The sequence below is a fragment of the Dendrobates tinctorius genome, unplaced genomic scaffold (genome assembly GCF_039654945.1).
Source record: "Dendrobates tinctorius isolate UK_male_01 unplaced genomic scaffold, ASM3965494v1 ptg000152l, whole genome shotgun sequence".
Classification (NCBI taxonomy): domain Eukaryota; kingdom Metazoa; phylum Chordata; class Amphibia; order Anura; family Dendrobatidae; genus Dendrobates; species Dendrobates tinctorius.
In genome coordinates, this window is record NW_027361819.1 from 3782485 (window position 1) to 3798510 (window position 16026).

The window sequence follows — 16026 nt, forward strand, 5'->3', positions numbered from 1 at the left end:
ACTGATCCTGAGTTACATCCTGTATTATACTCCAGAGCTGCACTCACTATTCTGCTGGTGCAGTCACTGTGTACATACATTACATTACTTATCCTGAGTTACATCCTGTATTATACTCCAGAGCTGCACTCACTATTCTGCTGGTGCAGTCACTGTGTAAATACATTACATTACTGATCCTGAGTTACATCCTGTATTATACTCCAGAGCTGCACTCACTATTCTGCTGGTGCAGGCACTGTGTACATACATTACATTACTGATCCTGAGTTACTTCCTGTATTATACTCCAGAGCTGCACTCACTATTCTGCTGGTGCAGTCACTGTGTACATACATTACATTACTGATCCTGAGTTACATCCTGTATTATACTCCAGAGCTGCACTCACAGGGGTATAACAGTTGGTATACGGGACAAGGTTAAGAATATAATAAAGGTAGCAACAGTTCTAAAAGGTTAACTTATCAGTCCGACGACTTCCTGACTGGAGAGTCGACAGTGGGAATAGTGGCGCCAACAGGGTCAGCGTGCGGTAGATCCGGTGTCGTCCTGAAGGCATCGTTGAGCCGAATTCCGACGTCGAAGATTTGCCCTCAATGTCTTTAACGGGTTCCTTGGTCCAGGGTTTGCTGTGCGTGGCGCAGAGCAGTCCACAACACTATCAGAGCCTAATGTGCCCCGACAGATATACACCGGGGAGTCAGAGCACAGTTCACGTTACATCACCCAGTCCTTCTTAAGTGGTGCGTGTGGGTTACTCACGGGCCCGGAGCGTCTGGAACCTCGCATTGCAGGAGCCAGCGGGCACACAACAAGATAATGGTCACAGTCTAGTCTGACTGCTCACGCGCGTGCTGTGGCTTCCTTACTTTAGCCACGTCCCCTGCTGTGTAGTGCAAAGGTCGGTCTGGGTCTCTAAGCTTTCCCTCGGACAACAGTGGAGACAGCCCTGACAGTTCTGGACCCAGCGCAAGACATGTACCCCCGGTCCTTCTTCCTACACTCCCCCTTTTTTTGCTCACCATTCCACGGGTGAGATTTCTTATAGTAAGCGTTGACATTTCCCTATTTCTCGGACAATTCGTTGCCAAATAAATTGGTGTTGGTTGTATCTGTTGGGAGGTATTCCGTCTGTTGTTCATTCGGTGCGCCGTAAGTCAGAAGGAGTAGTCGAATCAAGTTGAATAGGCGAGAGCGGGGACACGCCCGAATTCAATGGAGCAACTTCTTCAGGAACTTCAGGCACCTGCCCCCTCTTCTGGGACTACATGTGTTAGATCAGGTAATTCTTCTTCACAATCAACAGCTGCGAGAGGAAGTACTTCGGGAACACTTTGGACCTCTTCCACTTGATCAGGATCTCTTGTTAAGCAAGGACGCAGCATATTCCGATGGCCCACTCGGGTAGGAGCGTCTTTCTCCCCCTCAGGTTGAACTTCATAGATGGGACCTTCAGGGCCGATTCTGCGTTTCACTCTTTACGGAGTTTTTTCCCAACCGTACTCCAGCTTGTCCCTAGGGCGCTTGTCTCGGACCAACACATGGTCCCCGACTTGAAGAGCTGTCCCTCGCAGGGGAGATGTCTCTGGATGCGCAAGTCCCGAAATTTAGCCTTCACCAGGCGGTGTAGTTTGTAGCCGGTGATGATGTTTTCGAACCCAGGTGGACACCCCTGACGGCAGGTAGTCGTCCTCTGGATCCAATCCCAGCTCAGTAATCTCTCTTCCCAGTCGGCCGAATAGCAGGATATATAGCGTGTACCCGGTGGTGTGATATACTTGGTTATTGTACACTCAAACTAATTCAGCTATGAATTCGGGCCAACGGACGTTTCTGTCTTCCTCTAGCGTTCTCAACATCTGAATCAGAGTTCGAGTTCACAGGCTCAATTTCCCTGAGGATGATAGGGCGTCGTCTGAGATTTTTCAAGCTGGTATATGCGTTGCAATTCTTCCATTACTCGCCCCTGGAAACAGGCGCCTTGATCAGAGTGGCTCCTCTTCGGTCAGCCGTACACTTGAATAAAATTCCTGCAAATGGCTTGTGCTGCTGATTCAGCAGTTTGATCCCGATTTGGAGTCACAATAGCAAATTTAGTGAAGTGGTCAGTCATCACCAGGCAATGTTCATACCCGAGGTGGGCTGGACCTATCGTCAGATAATCTATCAACACTTCCAGGGGGGAAAAGTCACGATTGTCTTTGTGGGAGCTCGATATTTCGTAGGTTTATCTAACTCACAGCTTCTACATTGCCGACATGCCTCTTCCACTACAGCTTTTCGTCGAGGATGGTAGACTAGCTTCTGCAGAATCTGAAAGGTTTTTTCTTGACCGAAATGAGCTCCTCTTTCATTTGCCTCCATGGCCACCTTATGAAGCAGCGTCTCGGAGATCACCACTTGCCAGGTAACACCCAGTTCTCATTGCAGCTGGATCTTCCAGTACAACAGTCCATCTTTGAGGTGGAGCCTTTCCCACTGTTGAAGGATCTGCAGAGTACCCGGAGACAGGGTGTATATCTCTCTGTCTCTGACTGGGCAGTTGTTTTAGAGTTACCCACTGTCTCCTTTGAGCGAGTTCCCCATCTTCCTGTTGTAATCGAACCCACTCGTCACGGTGGTCGGCCTAGAATGCATTCTCTGGACATTGTCTGAATCTGTTCCTGCCTAGCCACCAAAGTTCTTGCAGAATCACAGAACTCAGGGATTTCTTCGGCCTCCAGTTCTTCGTCCCAGTTGGGTCCAGGTCTCTCATGTGTCACTCTGGATAAGGCGTCTGCGTGAGGGTTCTCGGCTTCCCCCTTGTAGGCAATTCTATATCGATATTTTGCCATCCGAACCACCCAGCGCTGCTCCAGGGCCCCAAGCCTCACGTTTTCCAAGTGAGCTAAAGGGTTGTTCTTGGTGCATACTAGGACTTCGGACCCAGACAGGTATTCCGCAAACTTCTCAGTCATGGCCCACACTAATGCCAGCAGCTCCAGCTTGAATGAACTGTAGTTGTCCAGATTTCGCTCACTGTCGTGGAGGGACCAGCTCGCATAGGCGATCACCCGCTCTTTTCCGCCATGAATCAAACGACAACACAGCACTGAGCCCATGCAGACTTTCATCAGTGTGTAGAATAAATGGTAGGGAGAAATCTGCGTAGGCCAGCACCGATGCTTCAGTCAGAGCCATCTTCAACGCTCGAAAAACCTCCTCCTGGAGATCTCCCCACGGAATAGTCCTGTTCTTTGCGCTAGATGGCACCCCTTTCAGCAGCTCCAGCGGTGGGTTCACAATGCGAGTGAAGTTCCTTACAAATCGCTGATAGCACCCGGTAAGCCCCAGGAAAGCCTGGACATCTTTCACAGTCTTCGGGGTGGGCCAATCCTGTACCGCTGCGACTTTTTCACGGGACGGTCTCACCCCTTCAGCAGAGACAACGTGTCCCAGATACTCAATCTGAGTGCGGAACAGATGACACTCCAGAGGCTTCACTTTCAGGCCATGTTTCTGAAGATGACCTGTTCCAGCCTTTGCAGATGTTCCTCAAACGTGGCGGCGTATACAATGATATCGTCCAAATAGATGAGAGTGGTTGCAAAACTTAAAATGCCTAGACACCTCTCCATGAGTTGTTGAAAGGTACTGGGGCATTAGCAAGGCCAAATGGCATCCGGTTGAATTCATACAACTCCATAGGAGGTATGAAGGCTGTCTTCGCTCGATCGTGCTCGGACATGGGTACTTGCCAATAGCCACTGGCTAAATCCAACGACGAGAAGTACTTTGCGCTTCCCAGGGCAGTCAATAATTCCTCAATCCTTGGTACTGGATACGAAACCCGCACAGTGCAGGCATTCAATTTCCGATAGTCCACACAAATGCAGAGTCCCATCTTTCTTCCGCACCAGCACAATGGGAGCCGCCCAAGGGCTCTGGCTTTCTCGAATAACACCACTCTGTAGCCTTTCTGTCAGCATCCCCTTCACCTCTAGGTACATCTGCAGTGGGATTTGTCGGTATTGTTCTCTAATGGACGTTGCATTTCCAGTCGGAACTTCATGGGTAATTGCTGTAGTGCAGCCGAAATCATCATCATGACGGGCAAATACATCTTGATATCGCCCCAGTAGAGCTTCCACCCGTTGCACCTGTTGAGGTGAAAGTTACGTTTGTTCAGCACGCATTTGCTCCAGAATTCGGCACCCCTCCTGTAGATGCTGGGGTACCGATGCAGTAGACATGTCTACAGTCGCTGTCCAAGGATCTTCCTGTTTCACTGTCAGTTGAACAGCCTATGTTGGTATCAGCTCTTCTGGCATGCCCAGAATTTGCGCCACTTCACTTCGGGGTGGTAGCGTGTGGTTACCTTCCCCCAGGTTAACACACCACGCTGGTACTGTTCCGTCATGCACAGTAGCTAACATTCGCGCAACAAGGAGCCCTGGAGGTAGCTGCTCCATTAAAGCTAGCTTTATCTGAATCTCGACTCCTTCCAGAGCGGTGCAAGCTCGGATGGGCAGAGTGATCACGGTTTGGCCCGGTGGTAGAACAAGGTTGGGTGAGTGATTAGCAGCCGTCAACTATATCACCGGGCCCCATTCAGGCTGCATCGCTTCAGGGAAATGTCGTCTGAAGTATGTCTCAGGCATCGTGGTCACTTGAGAGCTGGTGTCAACCAATGAACGGCCCGGCCATCCATTTCGGCCCAAACGAGAGGACACATGGAAACTAGACTTGTGGGACTTCTGGATCTTCTTCTTAACTGTTCAGGGTCCGGGTGGCGTCCCACAGCCACGGAGCCTCCTAGTTTAATGGACAGCATTGAAGGGGTCACCACCATCGTATACAACCTCAAGCCAAATGTCCAGTCTCACCGCAGTTGTAGCATGTAGGCAGTTCTTCTCTGCGGGACGTTCTCATTTCCCGACGAGACTCAGGTCCAGTCCTAACCCCGGACAAGTTTGATGATGCTGTGGGTTTATCTTTGACTTAGACAACTCTTCTCATATATCCTGGATCTCTTTCCGCAACTCTTCCACCCATCCTGGGTCGGTGACCATGGTCACAGATACCTCCCCGCTCTGGACCTTTCCCATCGGGACTGTCAACCCCTGCTCCTGTTCGCGCGCGAGCTTCACTCCCAACCTCTCTCGCAAGGCCTGTTTCAGTAGCGCATCTCTCAAGCCTGTCACTAGCTGATCCCGCAGTACTGTCAGTAGACCCTACGCCTACACTGCCTTTCTTAATAATGGCAGTATGAATCTCCTGTAGCACTTTCATGTACTGGGACACAAGTCTCCCCCTCCCTTTGAACACGGCTAAATAAACACATGCGTAATTCCCCTACGTCTGTGGGGTCTCCGTGCGTTTCCTCCAGTATCTGAAGCATCTTTTCAAAAGTGTCCCTCTCTTGAGGAGGTCTAAGCATGACAGAATTCCTCGCCTCTCCATCCAGAGCCAACATGATGGCCACCTCTGCCTCTAACGCGGGGGTCATGGGGTGCATCCTCATCATTCCCCTGACCCACTCAGTCCAGTCCCACAGCAGAGTGTGGCTTCCAGAAAATTTCAGGCTACTTAACATTGCCCCCGGGGATATGCTGCACCTGGGGCTCACCCAACTGCTTGCTCTGCTGCCTCCGTGCTGTTGGACTGCATCCTGCCGACTACGCCAAGTGTGAGCAGGTTGCGGGATGCAGTAACGGACAGGAGACAGAGCAAGAGTTAATGTGATTTTACTTGAACTGGGGTATACTCCACCCAGGGAGGAGATAGGTTCCTTGGTCCAGGGTTTGCTGTGCGGGGTGCACAGCAGTCCACAACACTATCAGAGCCTAACGTGCCCTGACAGATATACACCTAGGAGTCAGAGCACAGTTCACGTTACATGCTATGTGCAGAGGTAGGAAGTCTTTGTGGAAAGCTGAGTGACATACCTGTAGGGAGAATAGACATGCAGGTTAGAGTGCGATGGAGGCAGATGAGAGGGCACACTCTGTATGCATCATTCTGGATTAATTCATATTTTCATATCAACTCACACTTTTAAGATACACACTTCTAGGATACACACTGTATTATACCCCAGAGCTGCACTCACTATTCTGCTGGTGCATTCACTGTGTACATACATTACATTACTGATCCTGAGTTACATTCTGTATTATACCCCAGAGCTGCACTCACTATTCTGCAGGTGCAGTCACTGTGTACATACATTACTGATCCTGAGTTACATCCTGTATTATACCCCAGAGCTGCACTCACTATTCTGCTGGTGCAGTCACTGTGTACATACATTACTGATCCTGAGTTACATCCTGTATTATTATTATTTATTATAGCGCCATTTATTCCATGGCGCTTTACATGTAAGGAGGGGTATACATAATACATACAAGTACAGTAATATTAAACAATACAAGTCACGACTGGTACAGGAGGAGAGAGGACCCTGCCCGCGAGGGCTCACAGTCTACAACGGGATGGGTGAGGATACAGTAGGCGAGGGTAGAGCTGTTCGTGCAGCGGTTTGGTGGATCGGTGGTTACTGCAGGTTGTAGCCTTGTCGGAAGAGGTGGGTCTTCAAGTTCTTTATGAAGGTTTCCATTGTAGGCGAGAGTCTGATATGTTGTGGTAGAGAGTTCCAGAGTAGGGGGGATGCACGGGAGAAATCTTGTATGCGATTGTGGGAAGAGGAGATAAGAGGGGAGTACAGAAGGAGATCTTGTGAGGATCGGAGGTTTCGTGCAGGTAAGTACCGGGAGACGAGGTCACAGATATATGGAGGACACAGGTTGTGGATGGCTTTGTATGTCATGGTTAGGGTTTTGAACTGGAGTCTTTGGGTAATGGGGAGCCAGTGCAGGGATTGACAGAGGGGAGAGGCCGGGGAATAGCGGGGGGACACGAGGATTAGTCGGGCAGCAGAGTTAAGAATAGATTGGAGGGGTGCGAGAGTGTTAGAGGGGAGGCCACAGAGCAGGAGGTTGCAGTAGTCAAGGCGGGAGATGATGAGGGCATGGATTAGGGTTTTTGCAGATTCTTGGTTGAGGAATGTACGGATCCGTGAAATATTTTTGAGTTGAAGTCGGCAGGAAGCGGAAAGGGCTTGGATATGTGGTTTGAAAGAGAGATCAGTGTCAAGGATAACCCCGAGGCAGCGAGCTTGTGGGACTGGAGAGAGTTGGCAGCCGTTTACTTTAATGGATAGGTCTGTTGGGGGGGTCACGTGAGATGGGGGAAAGATGATGAATTCTGTTTTGTCCATATTAAGTTTTAGAAATCTAGCGGAGAAGAAGGATGAAATAGCGGACAGACATTGAGGGATTCTGTTCAGTAGGGAGGTGATATCTGGTCCAGAGATGTAGATCTGTGTGTCATCAGCATAGAGGTGATACTGAAAGCCATGAGATTCTGTGAGCTGTCCGAGGCTGAAGGTGTAAATGGAGAAGAGCAGGGGCCCTAGGACTGAACCTTGTGGGACTCCGACAGATAGGGGGCGCGGTGAGGAGGTGGTGTGTGAGTGGGAAACGCTGAATGTCCGGTCTGTTAGGTATGACGCAGTCCAAGATAGGGCCCAGTCTGTGATACCAAGAGATGAGAGGGTCTGTAGTAATAGGGAATGGTCCACTGTGTCAAAGGCAGAGGACAGGTCCAGGAGGAGGAGGACAGAGTAGTGTCGCTTGCTCTTGGCGGTTAAGAGGTCATTGGTGACCTTAGTTAGGGCAGTTTCAGTGGAGTGGTGTGACCGGAAGCCGGATTGCAAGTGGTCAAGGAGGGAGCAAGAAGAGAGGTGGGAGGATAGTTCAAGATGGACGTGTTGTTCCAGTAGTTTTGAGGCATAGGAGAGAAGTGATATAGGGCGATAGCTAGATACAGAGGATGGGTCAAGAGAGGGCTTTTTGAGGATAGGTGTGATTGAGGCATGTTTAAAGCTTGAGGGGAAAACACCAGTTGTTAGTGATAGGTTGAAGAGATGGGTTAGGGTTGGGATGAAGACTGTGGTGAGGTTTGGGATGAAATGGGATGGGATCGGGTCAAGTGCACAGGTAGTGAGATGTGATCTTGAGAGTAGATTGGAGAGTCGATCTTCTGTAATGGTGGAGAAGTTGGTTTTGGGGGAGGAGGGCAGGGCAGGTAGGAGGAAGGGCACTGGGGGTTGTTGACCAAAACTGTCTCTGATGTTATCAATCTTCTGCTTGAAAAATGAGGCAAAGTCTTTAGCTGAGATGAGTGGAGAGGGAGGAGGTGCTGGGGGGCGGAGGAGAGAATTGAAGGTGCTGAATAACTGTTTAGGGTTGTGAGACAGGGAGGATATGAGAGATGAGAAGTAGGTTTGTTTTGCTGCAGCGAGTGTGGCCTTGAAAGTAGTGAGGGACTGTTTGAATGTGATGAAGTCCTCATTGGAGTGGGATTTTTTCCATCTCCGCTCAGCAGCCCTGGAAGCCCGCCTCAGTTCTTTGGTCAGACTGGTGTGCCAGGGCTGACTGTTGATTTTGCGAGTTTTGGTATGTTTGAGAGGGGCAACTGATTCCAAAGCTACAGCTATTGTGGTGTTATATAGAGCGGCAGCGGCATCCGCATTGTGTAGGGAAATTATGTCTGTAAGAGGGAGGAGGGATTCAGACAGTGAGTGTAGATCGAGGTGTTGAAGATTTCTGCGAGGGTGTGCGAGTTTTTGAGGTGGGGATTGTGGACCTGAGGAGGAGAGGGAAGAGAATGTAAGTACGTTGTGGTCAGAGAGAGGAAGAGGTGAGTTAGAGAGGCTAGATAGGGAGCAGAGGCGGGTGAAGATGAGGTCTAGTGTGTGGCCATCTTTGTGAGTGGCTGAAGAAGACCATTGAGTGAGGCCGAAGGAGGAAGTGAGAGATAGAAGTTTAGTGGCAGCTGAGAGGGAAGTGTCAATGGGGATGCTGAAGTCACCCAAGATGATAGTGGGGATATCAGTGGAAAGGATATGGAGTAGCCAGGTGGTGAAGTGGTCAAAGAAGGTGGTGGCTGACCCTGGAGGGCGGTATATGACAGCTAGTTGGAGGGGGAGTAGATGCGCACAGAGTGCACCTCGAAGGAAGGGAGGGTAACAGAGGGCGGCAGTGGGATTGGGGTGAAGGAGCAGTTATCTGACAGGAGAAAGCCAACTCCTCCACCATGCTTGCAGCTGGGGCGGGGGGTGTGAGAAAGGTGGAATCCACCATATGAGAGTGCAGCAGGAGAGGCTGTGTCAGAAGGGGTGAGCCAGGTTTCGGTGATGGCGAGGAAGGAAAGTTTGTTAGTAATAAAAAGATCATGGATGAAAGAAAGTTTGTTGCAGACAGAGCGAGCGTTCCACAGAGCTCCTGTTAGTGGGACTGGGGAAGCTGGGGCAGGGCGAATGTGTATAAGGTTGGAGTGGTTACGGAAAGTTGTGATTGGGTGTGGGTGGGAGGTAGAGATGACTGTGGGAATGTGGTGAGGAGGACCAGGATTTGGAGAGATATCACCAGCCGTGAGAAGGAGCAGAGAAAGTGTTAGCAGGTGGGAGCAGGAGAGGGCATGAGGGGGCTGTCTGTGTTGGAGACAGAGGATTGTATGTTGAAGAACAGATCTGAGGAAGAGGCGAGATGGATTGGAAGGATTGAAGAAGAGATGAACAGTTCCTTGCATGGTGTAGGGATTAGTGGGGCTATCAGAAAGTGAAGGATTATAGGGGTTAGAGTGGAAACAAACAGAAACATTGTTTACAGTGACTCTTTCCAGTTACCTTCTGTTCCCTTCTGGTTCAATTCTGGATTAATTCATATTTTCATATCATCTCACACTTTTAAGATACACACTGCAGACTAAAGTCTTGGCAGACTTGTGCTATGCAATATATGTGCTACAAAGTGCATTCAGGTGTGAAGCTGAGAGGAGTGCTCTGTGCTCCTCTTGGTCAGATAATTAAGAGTGGACCAGATGCATATGATCAAGCCAGAGTAAACAAGGACATAAATAATACTGGGGTAAAGCAGGGGGTTAGTTGAGAGACATACCAAGTGAATGCTATGTGCAGAGGTAAGAAGTCTTTGTGGAAAGCTGAGTGACGTACCTGTAGGGAGAACAGATAGACATGCTGGTTAGAGTGTGATGGTGGCAGATGAGAGGGCACAGTCTGTATGCATCATTCTGGATTAATTTATATTTTCATATCATCTCACACTTTTAAGATACACACTGTATTATATCCCAGAGCTGCACTCACTATTCTGCTGGTGCCGTCACTGTGTACATACATTACTGATCCTGAGTTACCTCCTGTATTATACCCCAGAGCTGCACTCACTATTCTGCTGGTGCAGTCACTGTGTACATACATTACAGATCCTGAGTTACATCCTGTATTATAACCAGAGCTGCGCTCACTATTCTGCTCGTGCAGTCACTGTGTACATACATTACATTACTGATCCTGAGTTACATCCTGTATTATACCCCAGAGCTGCACTCACTATTCTGCTGGTGCAGTCACTGTGTACATTCATTACAGATCCTGAGCTACATCCTGTATTATACTCCAGAGCTGCGCTCACTATTCTGCTGGTGCAGTCACTGTGTACACACATTACATTACTGATCCTGAGTTACCTCCTGTATTATACCCCAGAGCTGCACTCACTATTCCGCTGGTGCAGTCACAGTGTACATACATTACATTACTGATCCTGAGTTACATCCTGTATTATACTCCAGAGCTGCACTCACTATTCTGCTGGTGCAGTCACTGTGTACATACATTACATTACTGATCCTGAGTTACATCCTGTATTATACCCCAGAGCTGCACTCACTATTCTGCTGGTGCAATCACTGTGTACATACATTACTGATCCTGAGTTACCTCCTGTATTATACTCCAGAGCTGCTCTCACTATTCTGCTGGTGCAGTCACTGTGTAGATACATTACATTACTGATCCTGAGTTACATCCTGTATTATACTCCAGAGCTGCACTCACTATTCTGCTGGTGCAGTCACTGTGTACATACATTACATTACTGATCCTGAGTTACATCCCGTATTATACCCCAGAGCTGCACTCACTATTCTGCTGGTGCAGTCACTGTGTACATACATTACATTACTGATCCTGAGTTACATCCTGTATTATACTCCAGAGCTGCACTCACTATTCTGCTGGTGCAGTCACTGTGTACATACATTACATTACTGATCCTGAGTTACCTCCTGTATTATACTCCAGAGCTGCACTCACTATTCTGCTGGTGCAGTCACTGTGTACATACATTACATTACTGATCCTGAGTTACCTCCTGTATTATACTCCAGAGCTGCACTCACTTTTCTGCTGGTGCAGTCACTGTGTACATACATTACATTACTGATCCTGAGTTACCTCCTGTATTATACTCCACAGCTGCACTCACTTTTCTGCTGGTGCAGTCACTGTGTACATACATTACATTACTGATCCTGAGTTACACCCTGTATTATACCCCAGAGCTGCACTCACTATTCTGCTGGTGCAGTCACTGTGCACATACATTACATTACTGATCCGGAGTTACATCCTGTATTATACCCCAGAGCTGCACTCACTATTCTGCTGGTGCAGTCACTGTGTACATACATTACATTACGGATCCTGAGTTACATCCTGTATTATACTCCAGAGCTGCACTCACTATTCTGCTGGTGCAGTCACTGTGTACATACAGTACATTACTGATCCTGAGTTACATCCTGTATTATACCCCAGAGCTGCACTCACTATTCTGCTGGTGCAGTCACTGTGTACATACAGAACATTACTGATCCTGAGTTACATCCTGTATTATACCCCAGAGCTGCACTCACTATTCTCCTGGTGCAGTCACTGTGTACATACAGTACATTACTGATCCTGAGTTACATCCTGTATTATACCCCAGAGCTGCACTCACTATTCTGCTGGTGCAGTCACTGTGTACATACATTACATTACTGATCCTGAGTTACCTCCTGTATTATACCCCAGAGCTGCACTCACTATTCTGCTGGTGCAGTCACTGTGTACATACATTACTCATGTACTACTTGTATTCTTGCTGCTGGTTTCATTCTGTTGGACACATTTAGGAAGATGTTCTAAAAATGGTATACAGGAAAGCTGTGATAATCCTCATAAAAACCAATCAGACACTTGATTATATTTTCCCATCGGCCTTTGGTAAATGAGAGCTGGACGACGATTTGTCACTTTTCCTCTGATCAGTATATGGCGGTACAGCACACACACACCCATATGTTTTAACCGTTCCAGATCCAGTGGATCAATCACAGATTTAGGAAGCTAAATAGAAGTAAAGATCAGCGTCCAATCCCAGGTGATGAATTCCGAAGAACAAGGTTTTATTCCGCCATCATTGGACGCCGTGTTTTACTTCTATATTGTTGATGCTCCTTGGAATTTGAACGAGCGTCCAAACTTAGTGAGCGCTATCAGCGCTCTGTAGATTTGGGAAGCTGTCCTGCTCCGCATATTCAATGGGAATGGCATCGGCACCGTCAGGACGCATACGTCCGTACAGCAGGATACACCGAGTCATCGTGCTGCCATATAATGATGACACGACATATAGGACATGATCCGGCCGGCCAGCTGTGCGTGCCACAGGGCGGAGCAGTCATCAGATCCTGCACCGATCACAGGCTGCACACGGGTCACTATTATCTATGGATCTTCACTCCCGATGGTCACCGCCAAACTTTACAACCCAGTGATAAATACAGAGACAGAGGCGACACTGAGGGAGACAGACAGCAGGGAGGGACACCGTGCAGTGCTCTGCAGCTGTTGTGTGATTACAACTCCCAGCATCCTGTGGCAGCAGCAGATGTACACCAACGTCAGCACAGGGGCAGGAGGCAACGTCACCAAACTGTCCCCGATGTCTGAAGGGCAAAATATTACAGAGCCATGAAGTGACCTGCAGTACCTCAGCTACCCACAAGGAGGCGCAGTGCACCTGACATTCAGCTCCGTGACCCCAGCGGTTGATACCTTTTAATGGCTAACTGAAAGTATGGTGACGCATTGCAGCTTTCGAGACTCCTCAGGTCTCTTCACCAGCCATAGACTATACAACATCTGAAGAATCACATATTATACACAAAGCAGCACAGAAATAACGCAATAGAAAAGACAAGTGACATGAAGCAGAATTGTCATTATGGGGGAGGGATAAACATAAATATTGGAACAGTTCAGAGATAAGGAGTGTGAACGTTCTATTGTCCCCTGATTGTTTCCATTAATTAAGGAATTTGCTCTTCAGACCTTCTGGGGGCATCACACAACCCCAATCAGAGGACAATAAAACATTCAGGCTTCTTATCTATGAACTGTTCCAATATTTATATTTATCCCTCTCCCATAATGACAATTCTGCAGCGCGTCACTTGTCTTATCCATTGCGTTATTTCTGTGCTGTGTATAATATGTGATTCTTCGGATGTTGTATTAGTCTGTGACTGATGAAGAGACCTGAGGAGTCTCGAAAGCTGCAATGTGTTACCATCTTTTCAGTTCGCCATTAAAAGGTATCAACCACTGAGGACTCTCAATTCTAAATATTCTTCTATCTACTGGCTAACACGGTACAAAGATATATATCTTTCCTGTATCCACTCCGTGACCTATCATTTGTGCTTGCCACAAGGAAGGATTCCGTATACCAATGTGACTCTAAACATGTTACAAAACTACAAATACCAGCATGCCCCAACAGCTGCAGAATGCTGGAAGCTGGACTATTCAATTTGAGACCTCTGCCCTAGACAGAAAGTGCTCGAGAACTCACATCCTGTATTATACTCCAGAGCTGCACTCACTATTCTGCTGGTGCAGTCACTGTGTACATACAGTACATTACTGATCCTGAGTTACATCCTGTATTATACCCCAGAGCTGCACTCACTATTCTGCTGGTGCAGTCACTGTGTACATACATTACATTACTGATCCTGAGTTACATCCTGTATTATACTCCAGAGCTGCACTCACTATTCTGCTGGTGCAGTCACTGTGTACATACATTACATTACGGATCCTGAGTTACATCCTGTATTATACTCCAGAGCTGCACTCACTATTCTGCTGGTGCAGTCACTGTGTACATACAGTACATTACTGATCCTGAGTTACATCCTGTATTATACCCCAGAGCTGCACTCACTATTCTGCTGGTGCAGTCACTGTGTGCATACAGTACATTACTGATCCTGAGTTACATCCTGTATTATACCCCAGAGCTGCACTCACTATTCTGCTGGTGCAGTCACTGTGTACATACAGTACATTACTGATCCTGAGTTACATCCTGTATTATACCCCAGAGCTACACTCACTATTCTGCTGGTGCAGTCACTGTGTACATACATTACTGATCCTGAGTTACATCCTGTATTATACCCCAGAGCTGCACTCACTATTCTGCTGGTGCAGTCACTGTACATACATTACTGATCCTGAGTTACATCCTGTATTATACCCCAGAGCTGCACTCACTATTCTGCTGGTGCAGTCACTGTGTACATACATTACATTACTGATCCTGAGTTACATCCTGTATTATACCCCAGAGCTGCACTCACTATTCTGCTGGTGCAGTCACTGTGTACATACATTACATTACTGATCCTGAGTTACATCCTGTATTATACCCCAGAGCTGCACTCACTATTCTGCTGGTGCAGTCACTGTGTACATACATTACTCATGTACTACTTGTATTCTTGCTGCTGGTTTCATTCTGTTGGACACATTTAGGAAGATGTTCTAAAAATGGTATACAGGAAAGCTGTGATAATCCTCATAAAAACCAATCAGACACTTGATTATATTTTCCCATCGGCCTTTGGTAAATGAGAGCTGGACGACGATTTGTCACTTTTCCTCTGATCAGTATATGGCGGTACAGCACACACACACCCATATGTTTTAACCGTTCCAGATCCAGTGGATCAATCACAGATTTAGGAAGCTAAATAGAAGTAAAGATCAGCGTCCAATCCCAGGTGATGAATTCCGAAGAACAAGGTTTTATTCCGCCATCATTGGACGCCGTGTTTTACTTCTATATTGTTGATGCTCCTTGGAATTTGAACGAGCGTCCAAACTTAGTGAGCGCTATCAGCGCTCTGTAGATTTGGGAAGCTGTCCTGCTCCGCATATTCAATGGGAATGGCATCGGCACCGTCAGGACGCATACGTCCGTACAGCAGGATACACCGAGTCATCGTGCTGCCATATAATGATGACACGACATATAGGACATGATCCGGCCGGCCAGCTGTGCGTGCCACAGGGCGGAGCAGTCATCAGATCCTGCACCGATCACAGGCTGCACACGGGTCACTATTATCTATGGATCTTCACTCCCGATGGTCACCGCCAAACTTTACAACCCAGTGATAAATACAGAGACAGAGGCGACACTGAGGGAGACACACAGCAGGGAGGGACACCGTGCAGTGCTCTGCAGCTGTTGTGTGATTACAACTCCCAGCATCCTGTGGCAGCAGCAGATGTACACCAACGTCAGCACAGGGGCAGGAGGCAACGTCACCAAACTGTCCCCGATGTCTGAAGGGCAAAATATTACAGAGCCATGAAGTGACCTGCAGTACCTCAGCTACCCACAAGGAGGCGCAGTGCACCTGACATTCAGCTCCGTGACCCCAGCGGTTGATACCTTTTAATGGCTAACTGAAAGTATGGTGACGCATTGCAGCTTTCGAGACTCCTCAGGTCTCTTCACCTGCCATAGACTATACAACATCTGAAGAATCACATATTATACACAAAGCAGCACAGAAATAACGCAATAGAAAAGACAAGTGACATGAAGCAGAATTGTCATTATGGGGGAGGGATAAACATAAATATTGGAACAGTTCAGAGATAAGGAGGGTGAACGTTCTATTGTCCCCTGATTGTTTCCATTAATTAAGGATTTTGCTCTTCAGACCTTCTGGGGGCATCACACAACCCCAATCAGAGGACAATAAAAC